This window comes from Topomyia yanbarensis, chromosome 3, assembly GCF_030247195.1.
Source record: "Topomyia yanbarensis strain Yona2022 chromosome 3, ASM3024719v1, whole genome shotgun sequence".
Lineage (NCBI taxonomy): Eukaryota > Metazoa > Arthropoda > Insecta > Diptera > Culicidae > Topomyia > Topomyia yanbarensis.
In genome coordinates this window covers 335,584,389-335,609,109 of record NC_080672.1, presented here as the reverse complement: position 1 = coordinate 335,609,109, position 24,721 = coordinate 335,584,389, and the positions used below count along the sequence as shown (strand labels likewise).

At 37.4% G+C, this 24,721-nt stretch overlaps 1 protein-coding gene across 4 annotated transcripts in view; it reads left to right on the top strand.

The window, feature by feature from the left end:
• Positions 1-256: 256 nt before the first annotated feature.
• The window catches only part of LOC131691972 (pikachurin), a 788,885-nt gene continuing 764,420 nt past the window's right edge, over positions 257-24,721 (top strand). For 2 of the 4 annotated variants that reach the window (XM_058978785.1, XM_058978782.1), the window contains exon 1: positions 260-1,582. The gene's annotated coding sequence lies outside the window, so the exon portion shown is untranslated. Of the gene's footprint in view, positions 1,583-24,721 lie in introns of all 4 variants that reach the window. The other 2 variants (XM_058978784.1, XM_058978783.1) reach the window with 2 other exon arrangements.

Below are 24,721 nucleotides of genomic sequence, written 5' to 3'. Positions count from 1 at the left end.
AAAAATTATAACCGCCAGAACAGCAATTTACTCGAAAGACGAGCCTCTTGTTCATTAACCACCCGTAACCACAACTTCCCATTGAGAAAAGCAATCCTTTTCCACACCAGCGCACAACGCCGTGTACACAGGAAACACGCTCTCGCCCGGGATAAAACTATCCTGCTTGACTCTCACGACCGACCGACCGACCGACCGATCGGCGGAGAAAGGATATGTGCACGGAAAATCCTCGCACACACTTCCACCAGTTGGAGTTTGGCATTGGTGGAAAACGGTCGCTTCGCAGCAGGTTCGTTCGAAAAGCTTTTCGGTAGCACTAAGCAAGAGTACAGTGGATTAGCTCACCAGAGTGGGACGTGAGTGGAGGGGTGTAGTTATTTTCCGTCCACCCACTTTCCATTTCTTGAACCATTCTCGGATTCTATCCCGCTGTGTTGTGTGCGTATGTGTGTGTGTGTGTTGGTTTCCGACTGGTGTCCGCTGCGCCAAAAGGTGTGCTTCGAAGGGAGGTGGATCCTTCGTTAGGAAGGAAGTGAAAAGCCAAAAATGATGGTGACTAATTATTTCAGCGTGTTCTAGTGGAGTGTTCTTTTGTGCAAACTGTACGGTGAAGTCGTAAAGACGAAATATTCGATGGTTGAGAAAGGTTGAACCTCCGCAAGGTTCGATTTTGGAGTAACCGCTGTGGGTGGTGGGTGCGAATGAGTACCATTGTTGAAAATTGAAATTCAGCTGATTGCGGTACGAGCCAGTGTCGGGTGGAAACCGTTCTACTGTGCGGTGTGTCAGACCTAACAATAACGGCGTAATTTTCACGGTGGATTTAACGATGAGATTGATGTTTTGATAAAGCTGTTGCTGATCCTCATTTGGATAACAGTTCCGTAAATATGCAGTGAAATTGGATGAGTATTTTGTAGTGCGCTCTCCCGTCATACGTCTATGTTGTCGTGAACCCAATTCCTCAAGGTGAACAAGTGTATGTGGAAGTGTTCTGCCACCCAATAGATAGGATACAGTTTCAGACTGTCGTTCTGACAGTAGGATAATGGATTCACCAGCGAACGCTCTAGCTCTGAGCAGTAGTGAATTACAGCTGTACGAATGCGAGTAGGATATCATTTGGCGTATTTCATGTTAGTTAAGCCATCCGTTTAAGCGAACCATGAGTTTCAGTGCTGTTTATCTGATTACGACCGGGGCTGAGTAGGGCAGTCTAAGCAACCGTGACAGTTGAAATTGAAATCACAAAGAAAAGCTTCCACTGCTAAAATGAAGAAGTATTTGCGTGTGTGGAAAAGCAGCCTGTAAAAGATGCAATTATGTTTTGCGTAGATAATTAATCCAACTACGGTGCCGGCAGGTTACGGCTGAGGAAGCGAAGAGACTCAACAAAACGGGGTGCGAGTTGTTTCGGAAGTGGTACACCCATGAAGAGGAAAAACGGTTTCATTTCCGGGGGACTTACCAAGTGAAGACATTTTATGAAAAGTGTTTGCTGAGTTCCACCAGATGGTCGGGGAGATAGCTGCTCAAAAAAAAATTGTGTACTGTTTATTCTTCAATGTAATGCGTAGAGGTTGGTATTAATTATTGTGTAAATGTTGTTGACTTATTGTATAGTGTTTTAAGTTGGAGTTAATTAAACCACTAGCCCAGTTAACCAACGCTTCTTTGTTGAATATTTTGTACGGTTTTTTTCGGGTAAATCTTGACTTAACCTGGCTTGAATTGATCGAATCTAAGTTTATTAAAAAGGTTGGTTAATGGATATTGATCAGAGGTTAAAATATTCGCTCATTCTTACGACAAGCAGTTTATCGCACAGCTTTATCATCCTTAGTAGGCACGGACCCTACTTTTCACCTTTCAAGAAATTGCCAGAATTTGCTGACAATGCAGTATGGAAGCGTGATAATCTCGCAGCTTCGAACCCCGTGATAAATTAAGTTTAAGAAAAACCATTAATATATTACATTATAGATTTTATTTCGCCACATTATTGCTGTATTTTGATTCTAAGCATCTGTATCTACTCATTTTTGTGAATTTTTACGAAACCATTAGTTATTCGGCAGTTTTACATTAGGCGCGAAAATATCATCTCGTATTATACCGCGAAAAGATGAGATCCAATGCTGCTTTGTCGAGAAAAGTTGGAGAGCAAACAATGTTACATCGTATGTTAGCTTTTTTATTGCTGGTCGAAGTAGGTGAAATATCGCCTTATTCTGTTCACGAATGCGAAAATTGTAAACTCTTATATTGATAGAAACATTATTGATATCGCGAGCGAATGTCAAGGTCAATATAACGAGATAATTCATCATCAAACCTTCGAAAACATTCAACAAGTTTGATCTGCTGGAAAGATCAATTGCTTTAAAATCCATCAAACAATGCTTGCATTCGAATATTTTTACAATTTGGGAAAGAACACTGTTTTGTAGAGAATGTAGTCGGTGTTGGAATGCGTTTCTAGTGGTCAATCTAAAAAGTGTAATTAATACTTTTTATGTAGAGTGTCGATAAAAAGTCTCAGTTTCTATATTGATTATGTTATGTTCTGGAAAAATTTAAAATATTTTATGTTTGAGAGACATTTGTCGTATTTCAGACTAAAATCAAAATGAAGCAGCTTATTTCGAATTCATAGATTAATTTCGGATCACATAGAAAGGCGATTCGGCATGGAGTCACACCCAGGCAAGGATTCCAGATGATTTTTCAAAAGAAAAATGTCTTCACATGTCTTCAAACTTGAAGGTAGGATAATGGTCAAGTATCAAACCGGAGGAAATGTATTTCATTTTATCGAGTAGTTGCTCTAGTATAATTCTTGAGAGTGAAGAAAACAAAAATAAGTCATACTATGTTGCGTTTCGGCTTCGCCTCATCAGAAACCGACACTAACACATTGGCGTCATTGGCGTCAAGCCGGCGCTAATCTATTCCGACAATGTGTTAGTGTAGGTTTCTGATGAGGCGAAGCCGAAACGCAACATAGTATGAAATAAGAATTTGTGCCCTCCTGTACAAAGACTGGTTTTTACCAACAATTTTTCACCCTAGTGAGAAATTTTGGTTTTTACCAAATTTTCCTCCTTAGGGTGAAATATAGCATAGTGCTTTCGCATAGGCCTGCTAAGCCAAGACAAGTTTCGGCTTCACTTGTGTCTCATCGGCATAAACAGAACTTCTGCTCGAACGGGACATCACGTTTGATCAGTCGTTTGATTGAAACACATAGTGTGTTTTAGTTTTAAGGGATTTGCGTCAAGCCGGCGCTAATCTATTCCGACAATGTGTTAGTGTCGGTTTCTGATGAGGCGAAGCCGAAACGCAACATAGTATGAAATAAGGATTTGTGCCCTCCTGTACAAAGACTGGTTTTTACCAACAAATTTTCACCCTAGTGAGAAATTTTGGTTTTTACCAAATTTTCCTCCTTAGGGTGAAATATAGCATAGTACAAAAATAAGATTCAAAACGATTTTTCATTCGCACTTATACACATTGAATGGGCGCGTAATTCGGCGCAAGGTCTCGTTGCGCGTGACGGAATAGTCAAGATGAGGATTTTATGCTATGCGAAAACTATGCTATATCATTATTATGAATTATTCTATAAATGAAAGAACAAAAATCTAACTACTAGCATTTAAAGTTTTATATAATTGCGATCTGCATTTTAAAAGGCTCTTAAAGAGTGCTTTAAAGCTTCATTTCATACTTGGGTATCGTAAGTGAAGCTGTGCGTTTCGACTACGTCTCCTTAGAATCTAGTACTTATTTTGAATATGCTAATCCAATATTAGAAAATTGTTTCATCATTAAACAGAACTAATCCAGATCAGAATGCAATAACATAATTGTAACAGAATGCAAATTTCGTAGTAAGTGGTGTTATAAATTTGGTCTCGTTAATGGTTAAAAAAGAGAAACTTATAACAAGGAACAATGCGAGATACATTTTCTAGATTTCAATCCAGGAAATTCCACTTTTCTTTCTATAGCTGAAAATTGATACTTAGTAATGTCCTAGAACTTCACCAAGCATAGTTATTGGGGTAATAAAATTGGCAATTAAGGAAGGGCTCCCGCACCCTTGTACCCACAAAACTGAAATGCTCGTACCTATGATCATTTCTAACAGATTGTGATATTTTTGGACTTTTTGGGTTCAGGAATTCTTCCATTTTTAAACCCTGTAAAAAATCTTAATCATTTTATCAGGTTTCTGGAAATTTGAGTTTTCGCAGGCATGCTGTAGTACTGGGATACTACTTGTGAATATCAAAAGAACCATACGAATGTAGGTTTCAAAATTCCTTAAATTGTATGAGAAGACTGCATCTTATTGGACCATTATATCGTTTGGCAACGGAGCGGAAATTGCAGAAAAGTTTTCCCGGAATTTAGACTGCCAGGTTTCTAGTGATAGTCAGAAATAAAGGGTGAATCGATAATTATTGCGACACGTCCAAACTTGCGCAACTTTTTTATACTTAACTGAAATAAACTAAATTTTGTCCGTTTCGCTTTGGATTGTATTACATCCGCTCAGCTGCGCAGTTGCCAATGAGATTCCAGTCGGGATGAAAGAAAAACAGCCTACCGTTCGCGAATGAATTTTGTTTCGCCCACATGCAAAATCCTGGGTTGTCGCATCGCATCTTGGAAAAAGTGATTCAAAGGTTCCAGGAGGAACTGAACGAATACTGGGAGCAACACGTAAAATCTGCATGCGTCATTTATGGCCAATTATTTTAAAAGATGCTCTAAACACTCTTTTGTAGAAAGAGCAGAAAGAGCTGTGCCACTCACAACCCCAAATCATGCTTTCTTGGCTCAGAAAGAGTGTGACTCTGGTGATTCCCATGTGGAGACATATTTTACTGCTCTTAAAATCTATGATGATGACAGATAAGACTAACTTTTTCTCTTAAGATGCCTTCAAATATAACAGTTAGGGGAATCTCTGACACGGGATTGGTTGGGTCTAGGTTGTGCACCGGCAATTTTGTGATCTTGCGGAACTGCTTCCGGCAACGAGGAGACTGCAATCCACATGGTGCGACATGGGGTTGTCTTCTAGGTGATAGTTGTTATAGCTTACTCCACGAACTTTGCTACAGCTTTAAGGGTGCCCTGCTTTACCGCCAATGACCAAATATATGTCCTACTTGTGTTTATGTGAAACTGAGAGAACGAGCAGTTTGCAATAACTTTCGCTATTTTCTTAATTTGAGGTTGAAATTTTCGTGTCGTTCCACTCAACATTTTCGTGATTTATTTTTTCATCTACTTTACATTTGAGAACAATATCATTTACTGTGAAAAAATCTCATAAAAAATCTAATCAAAAATCTGAATCAACTTTCGATCAATCATTAAGCACAGACACACTCATCCTGACTTAATTTATGGTTTATCTTCATTTATCAGTTTTTCAGCGCCCCCTGATGGCGCCCTTAGTGGGCCATATCTATCCATACGTAAAATAACAAAATAAATTTTTGCCATATATTTTTTTCAATTAGCTCATACGAAAACCGCTCCCCTGGGTTGATGGGTTTGACGGTGTTGCAAACATCATCCAGAATATTTCGTGCAGACAATTGCTTTAAGATGGTTATTGAGTAACGCATCGATAGTGGTGCATCTATGACACCGAGATGACTTAAGGGCCTTTTTTATATTTTGTGTTTTTTAATTTTTGATTTTAGAGATTTTAACCTTAGGGTCATTCGCCTCTTTGTCGGGTTAGAGAAATCTCTTTAGAAAAATCTCTAACCCTATGTGCGGGGTTGGGATTTGAACCCAGGTGATCTGCGTACAAGGCAATCGATTTACCAACTACGCTATCTCCACCTCCATTTTTTCATATTCTGCACCATCCCAAACTAAAGAACAACCAATAAAGAATTGTAAAAGTAGAAGTATATTTGTGTTGGTGTAGTAATAACTGTAGTTTTTAGTACTAGTGTACGATTGTTATGTGCTATGTTATGTCTATCGTTGTATGTGTTTGTCTGAGTTTTTGGGACGGCTGAGTCAGGGAATGGGTGCAGAACTGGCGTATATGATAGAATAGTGAGTAATTTATTGTCTCGCGTGCACTTTTCCCAATTCTAAGATTCGTTGGTCACTTTTTCCGGTTTTTAATTAGATCATTCGATTCTATTTATTTGGGAAGTTCAACTAGTTTGATTGCATGTTACATGTATTCTTTTCTTCGACTTCCCTAGTCTGATTTTGTTGTAGCTTGCTTATCCACTACACATGTGTACCATAAATAATATCGGACGATTTATACGCTTCTACTTAATCTATTTGTATCTTTTTTATCTTTATTTAGCATGTCGTTTTTCCTTTTTTTACTATAACTCAAACTGGACTCATACTAACACTCAATAATACAATCATTTGCCTATTCTTTCATATGCACTCACATTTCAAACGTACAAACGCCCGCGGCCTTCGCGATAACACAATCCTGGTCACAAACGCGAACATGAAATTGTAATCACCCTCACATACTTAAGCCCGCTATCTCGGCAACATTAAAACATCCCGGTAATTATGCGATCGTTTCGGCGCTTATAAATTTACAAACGCGGTCTCAAGCATTAACCAATCGCTTGCGCGATTATGAGTCGGTCGCGGCTGGAAGCAATCTTCACTAGACAACACGTTCCATGGCGACATGATCGGGAACTCAAGTGATATGGCAGGACTCACTCTACTCTAGTATCTGAACCGTACACTGAAAATAAGCATTAGTTTCACAGTCCGCACGATCATCCAAGAATACACGCAAATATGCGAATGGCACGGTCATACAATCGAATTTATTCACGCGAAGTTACACGCTAGCAGACGTGACAAACTCGTAAACATACAAACGCTTGAGCTTCGTCCATGCACAACCACCTTCGCGATCTTGCAAATATGAAAGTACCCGGTGAATAAGTGAACGTTTTATCGCCTATAAACTCATAAACGCGGTTTCAATCGCGGACCATGTATTCGCGCAATCATGAATCGGTCACGTCCGAAAGCCCCCACTCTCAGCCCTAGTAGTACAACAATAAAAAACGCCTACAGTCGCTAGACAACACGTTCCATGGTGACATGACCGGGAACTATAAAGATATGGGGAGACTCACCATCTTCTAGCATCTGAACCATACACAAAAAATATGTATCAGATTCACGGTCTACCCACGGTCATTCAAGAATACGCGAAGTTATATACACACACACACTACCACACGCGATAAAAACGATAATATGCAAACGCTCGAGTCCTTCGCGATCATCCACGTACACGTACGCCCGCCTTCTCGCAAACAGGATACCACCCAGGTGGCTAAGTGAACGTTTTAGCACTTATAAATTTACAAACGCAGTCTCAAGAGTAAACCTACAAACGCTCGTGTTCGCGCGATCATGAATCGGTTACGTCCGGAAGTCCCTGCTCTCGACCCTAGCAGTTCTGGTTCATACCTTCTGTTGGACCAATTACACTCATATCCACAAGACTAGACTGACCAGAAAATAAACAAAATTTTAATAACTTCTCCTACTAAAGCTAGACTTATTCGCAGTCTTTGACATAGTTGTAGGCTATAAAGCTAGCCTTCTTATTTTCACTTCTAGTGATAAACTGATCTGTACAGTGCCACCTAGCGGTGAGTGTTATCCATGTAAATTGTCGAAAGCCCCCACACAATCAAATGCGTTGGTTCGATAGCTAGACTTGTCCGATTTGATTTGTCAAAATTGGAAGAGACATTCCTGATGGGGATAGAAATTGACTCAGGGGTGGGCCGTTGGGAGTCGAATTTTTTTCGTCACTCTAGTAAAGAGTCTGGCCGCTTAGGTAACTCTACGAACAGATTTCCTAAAACGAAGCGATCAAAATGTATGCCCTACATGAGACTATATTTGTTTCCAATATGTGCATCCTGCTACGATATATACCACACAAACTGCATGTCACTCTTGAGTGCCCTATCCATACATACCGGCTGAGTGTCCAAAGTAGATTAGAGAATGGGAGACAAATAAACCACAGCTCTACTGTCGTGACTTTTGTTTGATAATACTGCGTAGTTCTAGTGATGAGTCTCTCGTTTGACTTTGAGATTTTGATTTTCTTCAAAGTCTTGTGACTATCTTAAATTCCACTGTAGCCACTGTATTTCGTCTGAGATGTTGAATTTACCTGATATAATGCAAGAATTTATTTTCCTATTTTCTGTCCTCATTTCTACTGCTTACCTATAATTTCAATTGGAGGGTAATTTTCGGCTAATATTTTTTCTATCAAAAATGTAATATCTAGGATAGAGTGGTCCTAAATCGACCTCATTAGCAAAATTGATGTTAAAAGTGTTTTTATTTATTAATTATTTTCTTTAAAGTGCATGTGGATTTATTGATCAAAACGTTTTCTGATATTTGAAGTAGCTGCACATGGCAGTAGGTTTCCATTTGTTAGAGATTATGAGGCCGTAATGAAATTGTACAAATTAGCCTTGTCAAAAATGCATGTTCCAAATCTGACCCCTCCCCCATCCCGACGATCTATTTCTATTTCAGAAAATAAAATAAAAATGAAAATCAAATGTCCATGTATTTTGCACGTTTTGAGTAAAACCGAACAATTCGAGAATATTAAGTTATTAATATTTTAAATTATTTTTTGTTATGTTCGTTGCTGTTTCATTTGCTTTTTTTATTTTTTGTTTGGCTTATGTTCTTGTGTTTCTTTATTCTGTTTGGCATCTTTTTGTGGTTTTCGTTTTTGGTAATCCTTCGCTATGGTTTTTTCTTGTTTTTCGGTTGTAGAGCCTGGTTGTCGACCTGTGATAGGCACAAGAGACTCTTCCATTAGCGTTGATGTTGATGGATTCGGAGTTGATGTGTCTTTTGAAACAAGTTCTTCTCAGTGTTGATTTTCTTCATTTGTTTTTTCTTCGCGAACTTTTTCCTGGTCATATTTTTCTTGAATTGTTGGTCGTTGATCAGAGCTGCCAGATTATTTTGTTGAAAATCTGTATTCTCGTAATAAAAAATCTGTAGTTGTCTGTATTCATTGAAGAAAATAAATTTTGATAACTGATGCCTATTTAAAAGTTTTAAGAATTGTCTACTATAAATTCAAATATTAACACACGGAGTATCAAGTAGGTCAAAAAATGGGAACGCTTACTTTGACCGATCATATCTCAGCTAGTACTTAATTGATTTTAAATCCGTCTTCACCACTGGAAAGGTATGTCTTTTGTTAATACGTCACATTAAAAAAATAGAATAATAGAGTCTACTGTAAGTTATAGCAAAAAGAGTAAAACAAAGTCAGCGAAAAAAAAATGGGAATACTATTTTGACTTGCCATATTTTAGCTGTTTTTTAACCGATTTCAAATTTTTCTTAGCCATTTTACAAAATCGATACAAATAATGAAAAACAAATTTGTATATCCGAAGTTATTATAAAAACAGCAACTCAAAGTCAGTACTAACAAAATGAGCATTTCTGTTCAAACAATCATATCTCGGCAGTTTGTCAATCAATTTCAATGTTCCTTCCTTAAGTAAAAGCTGAGATATGGCCGGTCAAAGTTTCTGCGTTTCCATTTTTTGACCCCCTTGGTAGTTCGCGTAATTTTTTACCCCCTTGGTATTCCGAGTGTTTAAAAGATGTTTAAAATTAGTACTTTAAAGTAATCTGTACATTTCTCGGCTCAAGAGTTTTTGATTTAGGGGGTTGGGCGTAGCGTAGTTCGTAAATCGATTGCCTTGTACGCAGCGATGCTGGGTTCGAGTCCCGACCCCGCACATAGGGTTAGAAATTTTTCATAGGAGATTTTTCTAACCCGAAGAGGCCAATGACCCTAAAGTTAAAACCTCTATAATCGAAATAAAAAAAAGTTTGTGATTTTTTATTTGAATATGAAAAGTGTTATGGTTCAGTAAAGTATAGTAAAATCCAAATATCTTCGGTTGTAGTACATCGATATGAAATATTATTATGTTGAACTGAAGGTAATTGAATGCACATTCGATCGTTAGAACATTTTGTTTTGGCGAGAATACTGGTTCTGACGTTATTTACGAATCTATTGAACTTTTTCTTAATTTTTCGTCATTTTTTGAAGAAAAATGAGTGTATGGTCAATATTTTCGCCAAGATAAAGTAGCCTTAAAAAATATATTTTTATATGAAATCAAATGCTGCTATCAACCAATTAAAATAAGCACTTGTTAGTTTGAATCCGATGAAAACTGCGAAAGTTATTCATTTTTTTGTGAAATGGCAATTTTCGTGTTTCTCTGGGTCAACTTGTTGAACCGTCTGGATTCCAATTTTTTTCTAGGGATAGTTTAATAATATATGGGGGTCTCTCTGTCTGAATTCTTCTAAATGAGTAAATGAAAGAATTTTGAAAAAAAAATGTGGGGTAATATTCGAATTTGTTTATACAAATGATTAAAGACTTCTGATAACAATAATTTCAGGCTCAGCCGAGTAATGTCATCAAAAATTTGGCATCAAAAATACGCATAATATTTACATGTGTCATACGGAATCGTTAATGTACAAAATACGTTGTAAACTGCACGGTCCACAATGCCTTGATACACACATCGGAAGCTTATGACGGTGCAAAATGCTAAATTCGGACACTAGCTTCACGAATGATGACTTATCCACCTCTTTCGTCACGTTTTGTTCTACTAACAATTTATTTCACGTTATTAAAACGTCTAGAAGTTTATAATTTGAAATTATATTGGATTCCCATTGGCTTCTACGATGTACCGATTTTACTGTACTGATTCACAAAACTTCAACATACTACTATTGTGTAAATCATCTAAGCTCAATTACAATTTTTTCTACGTTCTTCAAATCATTGTTAAGTTCAGATTTTGAGATTTTAAACTCAAAACAAGTCTTGTTCGATATCCTACATAATTTCAAAACACTAACTGCTAGATGTTCTAGGAAGGAACACAAATTAAAAGTTTTACAAATTATTAATTTTATAATATTTGGCGTATGTAGTATCACATATTTCGACGGATTCGTATAGTTTGTAATAACATTGTACAAAACCCAGTTGAGCAGCTAGCGTTTCAATATATGAATTTTAAAACGTGTGCGGGTTTAGTTTACAACGAATTTTGTATCAGAGGCGTTTTATTTTATGTAACACACTAGTAAATATTACACGCAGTATTGCATACCAATCATTCGATGACTTATAATTTCATTGAGCCTAAAATTATTGTTATCAGAAATCAGTTAATCATTTGGATAAACGAGTTCGAATATTACCCTACATTAAATTCTTTCAAAATTCTTCCATTTACTTGTTTAACAGAATTCTGACAGAAAGTCCCTTATATATTATTAAACAAGCCCTAAACAAAATTGGAATCGAGACGGTACAATAAATTGACCCAGAGAAACACGAAAATTGCCATTTCACAAGAAATTGAATAATTTTTGCAATTTTCATCGGATTCAAACTAACACGTGCTTATTTTCATTTGTTGTTAGTAGGCATTAATTTCCCATAAAAATATAATTTTTAGGATTGCTTTATCTTGCCGAAAATATTGACCACACGTTCATGACGAAAAATTAAGAAAATGTTCAATAGATCCGTAAATGACGTTAGAACCAGTAGTCGTTAAAAACAAAATGTTCTAACGATCAAAAGTGCATTCAAATACCTTTAATTCAACATAATAATATTTCATATCGATGCACTACAACCGAAGATATTTGGATTTTACTGAACGTACTCTTAATATTAAAGGTAAAATTCATTTTTTCACTGTAACTCGAAAACTGTTTTACTGTAAATTTTTTGGATCTCATTTTCGGATTCAGCACGCAATTTAACATCAGAAATGGTGATCGAATATTGAAGTTCAGATTTTTATTTTGTAAACTAGTGTTCTTAATTAAAACGGCCGTAGGAAATGTCCACCAATAAAGTTGTCAGTTGAAATTTCCAAAAGCCTGTATAAATCTGTATTGTGTATTGAAAATCTCCGTTAAATCTGCGTTCTGTATCAGGCCTGTATAAATGGCAGCTCTGTCCCTGATGGTTAATAAAATACAAATGAATAATCTAAAGCATGCTGGAAAATCTAAAAAGCGGAGATCGGCTTCGGACCACCCTGAAGCGGTTGGTTTCGGACCACTATGACTTTTCTTGAAAAATGTTTTGTCGTTTACACAGAAGGATAAATGACATAAGCTGCGTTTGAAAGTCTATGTCTGAAGGAATCTTAGCAACCTACCTTTGGGGGTTTTCATGTGAAGAAACCGCACTATTAACGCAAGCTCCAAAATCAACGTCAAAATATCTGTTATAACTGAAATTGTTCGAAAACCAAAGGTTATGACGTTAAAGTTTCGATTTGTTGGGTATGCAAAAGTTTGTAGTTGTTTAAACTATTACTGATGAATTCGACGGCAGCACGAGAACTGAGAACATTTGAGAGGTGTCAGTCTGAGACCATCTTACCCTACATTATGTTGATTATCTATATTTTTAACCCTATGCAGAAATCAACTAGTTATAGCTATTTTTAAATTGTTGTGTCTAGTATGGTTTCTGTCTGCCAAATATTGCTAACAAAGAATATGTTTATTGTGATACATAAAAATTCACTTCAAAATCTGTATTTCGAGCATTAGATAAGTGCATTAATTGGGGGTGGGCGTAGCGTAGTTGGTAAATCGATTGCCTTGCACGCAGCGCGCCTGGGTTCGAGTCCTGCATATAGGTTAAGCAATTTTTCATAAGATATTTTTCTAACCCGAAGAGGCGAATGACTTTAAGGTTAAAACCTCTATAATCGAAATAAAAAAGTTTATTAACATTATCGGCCTTGAGATGATAAAAACTGTTGTTTTATTTTGCCATTTCAAAACGGTTTCATTCTGTACGTACTACATTTTTACATTGTGTAAGCTATCAGAGAATCGTCAAAGAGTTTCATTGAAGACGTGGCCGTTAATCGTGAATCCTGTATCGTAACTATTACCGACCAATTTACTGTATTTAATCGGCAAAAATTAATACCGAATTCTATTGAACATAATTTAAAAATAATTAAGTTGCAATTAAAGAAGTTTGGGGTTAAAAAGGGGCAGCTCTACCGAACATTTACAGCTTTAATTTTTACATTTAGTTTTGATCACTTAACCTACTCTTCATACAGTTCTTTAGGGCATATAACTTCAAGCTGTTTTAAATTCGACCCTGAATCAAGTAAGTTATTATATGCTAGGCCAAACAAGTACTTGTTTTGGCATACAATTGCCTCGGATGATGGCAAAACGAAGTTTTCCACGTCATCCGTTGAATGAAGCAAGCTGGATATTAGCAGGCTTTAATATCGACCAAGTCCATTAAGAACGATGGAACCATCCAGCTACTGTGCGTGCTTTATCAAACATCGTTTGGAAAGCAGTAATTGTGCAATGCGCGCCTCGCCAAAGTACTACATCTAAATAGAAATGGTTTTCTTGCGCATATACACATAAAATTGGTTGTTGGTTCCTCGGAAGGTGCCTTCCACACAACCCACTGGCGCTGTTGGGGTGGTTTTCTATGTAGCTTATAGCTATCAACGTGTTTACATAGCCAGCGCATTATGGCGTCGATCGCAAACAGAGCGAGACAAATGTTTCCGGGAATTGTTTCCCTACACCGCACCAGCATCAAGGGCTATTGGTAGAGGGTTTTGTTCGGTTTGAGTTTGGATTTTATGGAAGCGTTAAAGTGTCTAGTGGAAGGAGCTGACCGACCGGTTGTTCTTATATTGCGAACTAAATATTAATGTGATTTATTAATATAATGTAATGTTAATCCTTTGATTTATAGCGGTTATAGAGAAACCTCTTAATTAATTATGTGGACGACCATAGCTGTTTTTTTGAATTTAACAAGATACAAGATAGTACCAATAGTCTGTAATAGCGCATTTGTCAAGACACTTGCCTAGTATGAAACTAATTTGCATTCGGATTCCAACCACCTCACGTAGGATAAGAATAATCTAATCCATAACAAAGGGACGAATGAATTTTGGGCAAACCCAGCTGATGCCAAATCAAATGCGAGCATTTCGCAAATGGGGCCGATTTATGAAATTCAGTACACTGTGACGACCCTTTTTGTGCTGCGGTCCGTTTCTCAGCTCAAAGTAATCGAAATATTTCAATCACCCTCGGGTTGTTACAAAAAAAACCGTAGACACATCGTCTTTCCCCGTTCTTCATCATCTGGTAGGCGGATTGGCCGTTTTCCATCTGATGGTGCTTGTTAGAGAATAAATAACGCATATTACGGTAAATCCGGTGGGATAGCTATGCGGCCATAACTTTCATACTGCCGTTATTGATTTTGTCATGCTATCCGGTAGAGACCTTGCGAATAGATTCTGTCATCCAGAGGTGCAAAACATTTCTCAGAATAGCCTACATAACTCGGATATGAGCTCATTCCTACGTGCTTTGTTCAAGCGATGATTCATGTCCGTACATTTGTCGTAGTCTCTTGGGTATACTGGAAACATCGGCAAGATGATACCGTTTGGTAGTTTGCTGATCACGTGAAGAATGCATTGCATAGCTGTGAGGAGATGTAGTTTGAAAGCGTTGTATCTGGATAGAGCTCTTTAGTTTTATGGGATACTATAAAATAATTATTAGATTTATTTATTTTATATCTTCGGTACTGTGAAGAAGCCGTTAAAAAACTATAACTATAATTAAACGATTTACGGCCTATCCTTTTTTATTTGGTCAGGGTTTTATACGGTTCGTTATGACCGATTGATCATTTAAATAAGTTTATACATCGCAAATTAAAATTACGCTTCCGATCATAAACTGTACCTGACCTAGAGTGATTGTATTTAAAATCAACACTTTTCAACTCAGAATTTGCTGGCACTGGCTGGGTAACACACCTGTGACTGGGTTCGTGGCGTGATAACTGTAAGTTGCACATATATGCCTACGGGTACGTAAATGCAATAATTTAAATCTATGTTTGGGATTGCCTTAATCGAAAAATACGAAAAATTTAATTATTTAATTTCGCCGTTTTTTCGCTTAAAAGAGCGCCATTTCGCAAAAAATCTAAATATCGAAAAAAATCTACGTTTGTCGCTTGCTATTATCATAAGAAATCGGAAAAACTTCAGTTTTTGGCTCTAAATCAAAAATTACGGGAGTTAGTTTTTCGGCCGTTGACATCTTCCAAAAAACGTTCATGGCGGAAAATGCCGCACAGCCGTCATCTTGTGATAAAATTACCCGTAAAAATTATATTTTGTGATTCATTACTTGTGTTTCAAAACCCATTCAAAACATTTCGATTCCCTTTATTGCGTCCAGAAAAATTCCTGTTATTACAGCAGTGTAGCCCTGTAAGCTAACTTTTATGCTGAAAAGATACTGAAAAGATTCTGCCTAGCGTTCCACAAAAGTGGCATGACAAATCCACGTGAAATGCCTCGTGCATGTATACCTGCGAATGTTCTATTGACACATGCCCAATATCGGACTTATAACTGTTGATAATATAGGCAGAAAATATGCTTACTGTACGTCATATTTGCCACATAATGAATCATCGCCTTTTGATGATTTCAAAAAGGTTGTATCATACTGTGGCAGAAATGTGCTCATAATCGGTAACGGCCGTCATATAATTTGGGGCAGTTACCAATTTGAGAGGAACTGAATTTATGGAATATTCAAGCAACATAAATCTGCATCTACTCAATGCAGAAAAACGCTCAAAATTTGCACGATCTGGCAAGGAATATGTGTTAGATGTAATCACCTGCTCCGCCAGTATTTGCATGAGTTGGCAAACTGGCTCGTTCCCAACAAGATCGACCCGAACATGATTATAAATACATCATCATTTAAACGTCGCGCTATATATCGTCACATATTGTAACCCCAAATTCATGACTTGGGACCTCTACGAAACGGCGACTAGGTTTTATGTATATTTTCCATTGTTTGAATTTCCAAGTGACTTGGATGAGGTCTTTAATAAAACAAACTCACATTCATTCTGGTAAAATATGGAATATTTCCAGTTCCACTTCAAATAGTAATGAATATGATATAAACACTTCAAGCTTTTTTTACAGAAAGTGCTTATTAGTGGTCTTACAACAGGATACATTTCACTAGCGTGGCGGGAAATAGTTGAAAAATTCATTCTTAACTGCTTTAGACCGATTAGTATGACCTTTCCTTCGAATACATTTTGTAAGCAGCACAAGGTCAAGGAGTACATTCATATATCACGAACTATATACACGCAATGTTTAGCAACCGACCTAAGTGCTCACCATTAAGAACAGTAGAGATAAAGAGACTGATTGCCTGCGGATGTCCTCAAGGTGGTGTGCTGTCACCACTTTTATGGAACTTTGTAGCCGATTATTTATTGCGGAAACTTAATGAGCTTGGCTTCGTATAATGATCACCGATATTTTCATTAACATACTATTGGCATTAACATACTTGAGCAATGGTGTCTTCTTGTTGTAATATCAGTTTATACAAATAAAAGATCAATGGTGCTTTTCATGAAGGATCACAACCGTAAATAAAAGATCAATGGTGCTTTTCATGAAGGATCACAACCGTAGCTCGTCCGTTTCAGTTCTTTGACTCAGAAATTATTGTCGTAGAATCAAGTTAAGTGCGTTGGGGTAATTCTTGACTCCAAACCTAATTGGACAACTCACATCGATTTTAGATTCAGATTGCATGGCCTTCGGCTAATGTAGACCTAATTTCGGCAAATCTTGGGGACTCAAACATTCAGTGGATCCACACAACAATTGTTAGGCCAATACTGGAATACGGGTGCCTTGCCATACCGTCTTAAGGTTACTATGCTCTGGACCATGAACCCAATAGATCGTGCAACTAGCCACACAAGACTGTGGCCCCAACTAGTTACTTGGGATGAGTATACACTAGCTCCCAGTGACCTTACGTTCACATGTAGTTTTCCTTTCAAAACTTTCAATGTGAAAATTGCTCCTCGCGAGGAATGGTTGTCAGGCTGGATGGAGCGACTACTTGAAAAATGCGTAGTTTGGTATACTGAAGGTTCTTTGTTGGAAGGCCGAGCCGGTGCTGGTATCTATTGTCGTGAAATGAGATTAAACCAATCTCATTCACTTAGTAGATACTGTACCGTATTCCAAGCGGAAATCTTCGCGATTCTGTGTGGCGTACAACAATTGGCACATCAACAAAGAATTTGCGAATCTTTGTTTCCTCAGACATTCAGGCTTACCTGAAAGCACCTAGTTCGGCCGATTCGAGATCGAAATGAGTAAATGCTATCTACCTTATTTGGGGGCCCGGTCATTTCGGTATTACTGGAAATGAATGGGCGGACGAATTTACTCGAGATGGCACAGCGACTGACTTCGTTGGTCCAGAACCGGCCCTACCACTATCGATAAATTGGATAACGCCCAAGATTCGCTCTTGGGCTGTATCCGAACGTGCCATCCATTGGCGTAGCTTGCAAACTCGCGTTTAAATCTTTTCTGCAGGATGTGAGTCCGAAAATATCAAAGATTTTGCTGCATTTTTCCAAGCATAATTGGGACCTGAACATCAAAAACTCATTTATCACATGGCTACTATTCAGTGTGCTGATCATTGTGAATCCGATTACGGAACTTCATATCATTTGATATGTAACTGCCCTGCAGTAATAAAATTGCGTAACCAAATTTTTGGTTCTCCATGCATAGATGAACCTTTGCACAGAGAGCTGAAACTCAAGGACAGCCTTCCCAAATGAACATCGTACACAATGTTTGCTTTGGTTCTGTGCTCGCATTAAACCCACACTTCGTGGACGAACTCAAATATGCTGTTTTGTATCAAAACACGTGCACATATTTGTCTGCACAACCGAACCCTATGTACCTACACGATGTGCGTACACCTAGGTTCGTGGCATCAGTTTTCTTTTTCTCACTCTCATCATTACTAGCGTTTGCCTTGCGCGAATCGTACACTCGGTGTACGTACACCGCTGTTTGAATTGAACTAGAGTTTGTACATCGTTCACTTGGGTTCGGGTTCGGGTACGAGGCGAACATGTATATCGAGACAAAGCATGTTTGAGGTTGAACGTGTGTACGTAATTTAGTACACAAGCACAAACTTGTCGATGTTCATGGGAAGTCTGTTCAAGGATATACTATTGTTTCTAATCCAGTGTAGTAATGAGCTATGATTTATGCAGTATTTGAATAACAATATTTCTTCAGAGGTGTTGTCGATCTGTTATCTCAATATCCCCTCGAGGGTGTTGATATATTCGTTCACCGAGAAGTGTCTTTTATTCCTTAAGAGTGAAGAACACTTCCGCATTGTCTGTGTTCATTGTGTCGTTATTTTCCCTATCCCTAACCTTACCACTTCTCCAATTCTTCCCATTAGAAAATGATGAAAAGACAAATCACGGCCAGGTACAAATCTCCGATCAACATGGGAAACGTGCCATTTGAACCAGTCGCTACTGATTCCTGGAAAAGTGCAGAGATGCCAGATACTTTTTTCAAATGTCTGCCATACAATTTTTAATTGTCAGTAGAGTTGTGGTACCCGTAGTACCGGTACCGAAAATCCTGGGAATACTGACCCATTTTTGGTACCGAAAAACCGGTACTGAATAAAACTAAGTACCGGTATTTTCGGTACTATGGAAAACTTATGATAAAGAGTATATATAAAATAGAGTATACACCTGACGAGAATCAAAAGTTGCACCAGATGACTCCTTTTAATATAAGGGCCTGTTTCAAAATATCGACCAGCAAGCTGGTTTTATAAGGTCCCTTATACAGAAACTATAATATTCCAAAACTATTTGTTCGAACATAATTAGAAAGATCTTGAATTTTATTTCAAAATACCTAAACAAGCGGAAAATAACTGATTTTTTGCAATATTTCATAAGCGAAGCTCGGATTAGTTCCCTTTATTCGCAGTGTGCCGATACAATTAGTTAGCGGCTTTAGTTACATCTGTATTCAATTTACTGTTTAATATTTATCTATAGAAGAACGAACACCGATTTAGCACCTAGAAATTTGACAGACATCATTTTGAATGGCGCGATTTGTGATTTGTTCGCGGCGAAATAGGAAGTCTGATTTACGAATGGCAAGCAGGCAAACCAACCGGTTGTATTGGGCCACTGTGCAGTGACTTGCGTTGAATTATGTTCGAAAGATGCTAGAAGAGGGTTTCCTTCTTTTTAGCGTCAAACCATTCAGTTTAACATCTATCAGCTATCAAATCCAATGAAAGATGTACAGTGTGCCAGACCTCAGAATCGAAGAATATACCGCATTGGAAGAAAAAAAATCTGCTAAAAGGTAAGATACTATTTTAAATTAATTGAGAGTGTTTCCTTGATTAGAATACTTGTCAATATCTGTTTTTGATCAGAATATTTATTAAGCACATAGAAGTCGATAAAAAAATCCACATTTTGAATGCTTAATTTCAAACTGGAGTATTTTTCACATTTTTTGAAGAAAATTTTCGAGTACCGGTATTTTACCGGTACTACCGGTATTGAGGGCGTCAGTACCGTGGTACCGGTTCTCGCGAAAAAGGGTCGGTACTACGAACCCTAATTGTCAGGGAATTATCAAAAAATGCTAGGAAAACTATTTTTGATAAAAAATGATCTGCATATAGATGAAAAGAGTGCGTTTATATTTTTTTTTGTTTGTGGATAAAGCTGTGATTTAAAATTAGTGTAGCCAAAACCATTTATTTTCAAGGATCTCAAATATCTGCAAATACAGTAGGTAGGATTCCGTTTTTGGCAACAACATATTTTTTTCAGTTGCCAAAACTGGAACCGTGCCAAAAATGAAACCTTACTTTAAACGCTTTTATTTTCAATTTGTGACATTATAAATGTTACAAGAACATTCATTATATAAAGATATGTGAAATGGACCTCACATTCACCTCTTTTTCGGGTTTGAAAAATTCACCTTTTTTCGGATGAGAAAAATCTCTTAGAAGAATCTTTAACCCTATGTGCGCGATTGGGACTCGAACCCAGGTGAGCTGCGTACAGAGCAATCGTTTTACCAACTACGCTATGCGCTATGTTTGATTGAGCCACTTAGGCGCTTCCTATTGAAGGCTTTGCCTGAAAAGGCTTCTTCGTGATGGTAATTTTCCATTTTTTGTGATCTTTTTAATTTCACTGATTTTCAATTGTCTACTTTTATTACACAGATATTGAATGTATCACATTTAAAAGGCGTTTTTTAATCGGTTGATGAAAAAATGGCGGTTTTTAATCGGTTGATGGAAATAGCGGAGTTATAAGCACACAAAACATACGCAGATACATTAAATAAGAAATATGTTAGATTTTAGAATGACACCTAGGCCCAGATAAGTAAGCCATTTTTAGTGTCAAAAAATGTTATCTGAAGTAGTTCATGAGTACTGTTTAGGATAAACTTTTTAAACTTATGATGTGCGAAGTTATTCAATCTTCAATAGCGGAAATTTATTTCACATTTCAAATTCAGCCTCAGCTCTCATTTTTTATATTTTTAACGACATTAAATTAGCAAGGGACTGGAAAATGAAATTAATATTAAGAGCCATAGTACTCAAGGGAGAGCAAGGGGTTGAAGGAAGAAAGTTTTAGAAAAGCGTGGAAAGGGTCATATGCGCAAGCTTACAGTTTACCGGCGACTTTACCCTTTGTCTGCTACCGTAGGAGTCAGGATCTATTGGCATTAGAAATGCGAATCACCTGAGTCTACGGCATGTCCGGACGAGCGTAAAGTAACTTGTTACTTCATGCTGTCGGAACCGACACTCTCACGCAAAATTCATGTCTACGCTCTCACGCAAAATTCATGCCTACGGAATAAATTAAATTTCCTTCTAACCAAATTTTGACAATGTTCGGCCCTTCCCAGGATAACTCCCCACCTAGAACGTATTAACTTGTTGGCAAACTGAACGTAAATTGAGTTTGAGTTAGCACATAGACTACCTTTCGCAAACCCGAACTGCCCTTGCGGTTGCGAGACCTGTACACCATCTAGGTTGTTTTCTGTGACCCCCTTCCTGGAGGTACCTGCCATCGCTGATTGTTGCGATTATTAAGTTTTAGATCTACACAGGAAAAGGGCAGAATTGGTATTGTGCTCGGCTCCCCATTACTAACCTGTCCCATGTCTGGCAAATAGCTTTGGTTTGTGGTTTCGTTCGGTCGTTAGTAAATTAAGCTTTGTGCATAATATATCACTCTCTAGATTATTCTGAGACAGCGGTGGAGCAAATAGGGGTCAAAGTTTACCGTACGAAAAATTAACAAATTAATTTCCTCTGAACCTTGGCAACAATCCGGCGAAGGATGATTTAATGAGTAGGATGGGTTACTAATATATTACCCTACGGAATTATTGATTAATGGAGAGAGGAATGTAGCTACGGTAATCAACAGCAATTAGGGGGTCTTATACTGAGGATTGAGGCATAAAATTTGTTACGTGCCGCATTGGTATATATGCAGATATACAGCTAGATACCTCAAGTATTTATGTTTAGCAGCACCTGCGTTTCAAATATTCAGCTCAACTCACGTTCGTAAGCAGTTTCTTGAGTTTATGAGATTTGCATCTGTGCAATAATGGCAGAGCGCTGTGGCAAACTTGACCGCCTCGAGCGATGTTGTAAAAGTTGCATCCTTCTCGAGGAAGATCGAAATGGAGTTCGCTTCGTAGGTTAGCCATGTTTTACGAGGAGAGTCGCAGTTTTACCGTTTCAAAGGGGGCTCCATACTCCACGAGCTGATCATTACTCAAAATATTGAGATATTGCAATTTGCTCCGGCAAAGGTGGACCAGATTTGCACGATGTGCACTTTCGAAACCGACTCTGAAGCAGCAGTTATTGTTTGGAGCAATAAATTCCTCAACTTTTTATTTATGATAGCTACATCCAAAATAACGTCCATCCGGTGTGGGAAAAGTTCTGCTGCCCTATTGCTTAAATTGGAATATGCAAGCGTTACTGTATTCCGTATTGCAGTATCGTTTGAGCATTCTAGTTTCCGTAGAATAAATACTAAAATCCACATGGGTGTTCCATTTTGGGCTCTGCTGGCATCGGAGATAAGAAAGGAACCGCAACGACTCTTACTAGCCAGTGGGCAAACATAAACACAATACTGAACCGTGGTCTCACCTTTGTGGCTAACCCCAACACCCATAAACATACTAATCTTATCTAAAAGTTTATCGTGGATTTTCCGCACGACAAACAAACCGATTTTCTTCGTATGTGCTATCCGTGGTAAAGCTAGGACAGGTATGCCTAAGGTGAAAGCACACTTTCCAAATGAAAAACTTTTCCTATTTGTGCACCCATTAGTGTAGCTGGAGCCATCGTGAACAAGGGTTTTCAAGAGATTGCTATGCCGTGAAATAACTGCGAAATTGGATTAGAACTCTAAATAGACGATGACGAAAAGCGAAAACATAATATAGTTTATTTAATTTAATAATTAGAAAAAAAAATTATAAATTTAAGTCACAAATAAAACGAATGGTTTTGTGCTTCCCAACCAACAAGTCTTGCTACGTCAATGGCGATGCGGCGGGCAAGGACGCTTGAGACCACAAAACGTTTCACCAATGTGGAAATGAATTGGAATATTAGTTTCTTATTTTTGAGAGCCTTGGTTGTTATGGAGTTTGTTTCATCATGATGATATATCTTATCGTAGATATGTCCGTTCTAGGTGAATTTCATTTTAGGTGAATTATTTATTACCCAATAAATTAACATCTGCTGGTCATATGTTAAGCTATCCTCTGACTGTGTACCATATAGGGTAATCAGTTTATTTCTACCTTTTTAGGTAGGGTGCAGCACTAATTTGTTAAATGATTGTTATTCAATCGAGGAAATGACTATAAATTGGTATTAATATCAATATCGTTCCAAAGAACTAGTTTGGTAGCAAAAATAGCCTGGAAGTGGCGAAATACTCTTTTTTGAGCGCAGCGAGAACTCCAATCGAGTTCCCTAATTTTTACCCTTCAATTTGACTCAATGTGCTGAGCGAAGATACTCGACGTTTCTCTTACCAATGACAACGAATGAGTAGTGTGAAAATAGAAATAGATTGAAAATAAGTTCATTGCCCTAGTGCAAAAATTAAGAAAGATGTCTTTCTAATTTTCATTTTCGTCGTCTTTTGATTTTTGGTTCTTCGTTAAAAAAAAATCTCACGAGGGGTGCTAGAGGGTCACATTAGGAGAAAAAAAACCTGCTCTGCACTTATCATCAAATATCAACCGTTACAGAGTTATTGTTCTATATCTGTAATCGACTTGTTTGTTTTAAGTGCCTCTAACTGAAAAATGTACATTGTATTTCAAATTCTTTCGTTCGATTGGAAAGGTGAGAAAATTTGCTATTGAATGATGTCCTCATATCTTTCTTTGAGTTTAAGATTTCGAAGTAAAGTATTTAAAAGTATCTCTTTTTATTTATATTTATAGTTTTGGTACATTTATCGGAACCCTAAATAGTTAACATAATCATTTGCATGCTTCAGATTGCTCGTCTGAAAAAGTTGTATCATTTATTCTTTGACTTGACTTTCAATGAAAATTTTGCTGGTAAAAATTTCTAATATCTTTCAGTTAATTTAATTTAGTATTATTTTGGAAGTAAATTAGTTTAAAGATAACATTGTTACAAGTGTTTTCGCTAATTTTCAAAAGTAAATAGTAAACATCATCATTATTATCATCTTGATAATGCACATCAACAATCTTGAAAATTTCTTCTTTGACTCCCTATCATAGAATATTTTGGTTTCAATGTAAATAATAGACTGGACACACTGAAGGGCTCATTATTTATCTAGACACTTCTTCAGATTCTAATAAACTAACATTTGAATAATAGTGTATTCACAAATATTGTAAAACTGAACGATTAGCCTTAAATTCATCTTGTTTTTATTCATTGACTCTATTTTATTCATTTCATTTCGCTTCTCTGTTGATGGTACTGGATGTTGGCTTGGAGATATTGGGCATAGCTGCTGAAGAGTGAATATTTGTTCCTGTCAGATCCGTAGATGTTGGGTTTACAGCCGTTTGTGGTTTAGCATAAGATGAATGCGTGTTTTTGATTGTAGTAGACGAATTTTCCTTAGCTGCTTCTGCGCAGAGTTTTCCGTATCTCGTTGCAGAATTAGCACGTTGGGATCTACTCTCGATGCGTGAGCAGCGTTCTCTGATTAAATGTCCTTAAAGAAAATGCTCTCATGTAACGTCAATCAATTGGTTTTCTATCAATGACGTATTGACAAAGAATACTGAATAAAACTGTTAAAGTGACTTTGACAGTTCGATGCCAGTGTCGCAAGTTATTCCATGTTGGAAAATGTGACGCTCTGGAAAAATACCCTATTCACAGAACTGTACCCAAGTAACAATTGAAAATTTATAGCACGCTACAAGTGCAATCTAAGTTTTATTAGTGGCTATAAATCTACCATAAAACCCCAATTGTTACTAGGGTAGCGTGCGGTGCGCTGAAG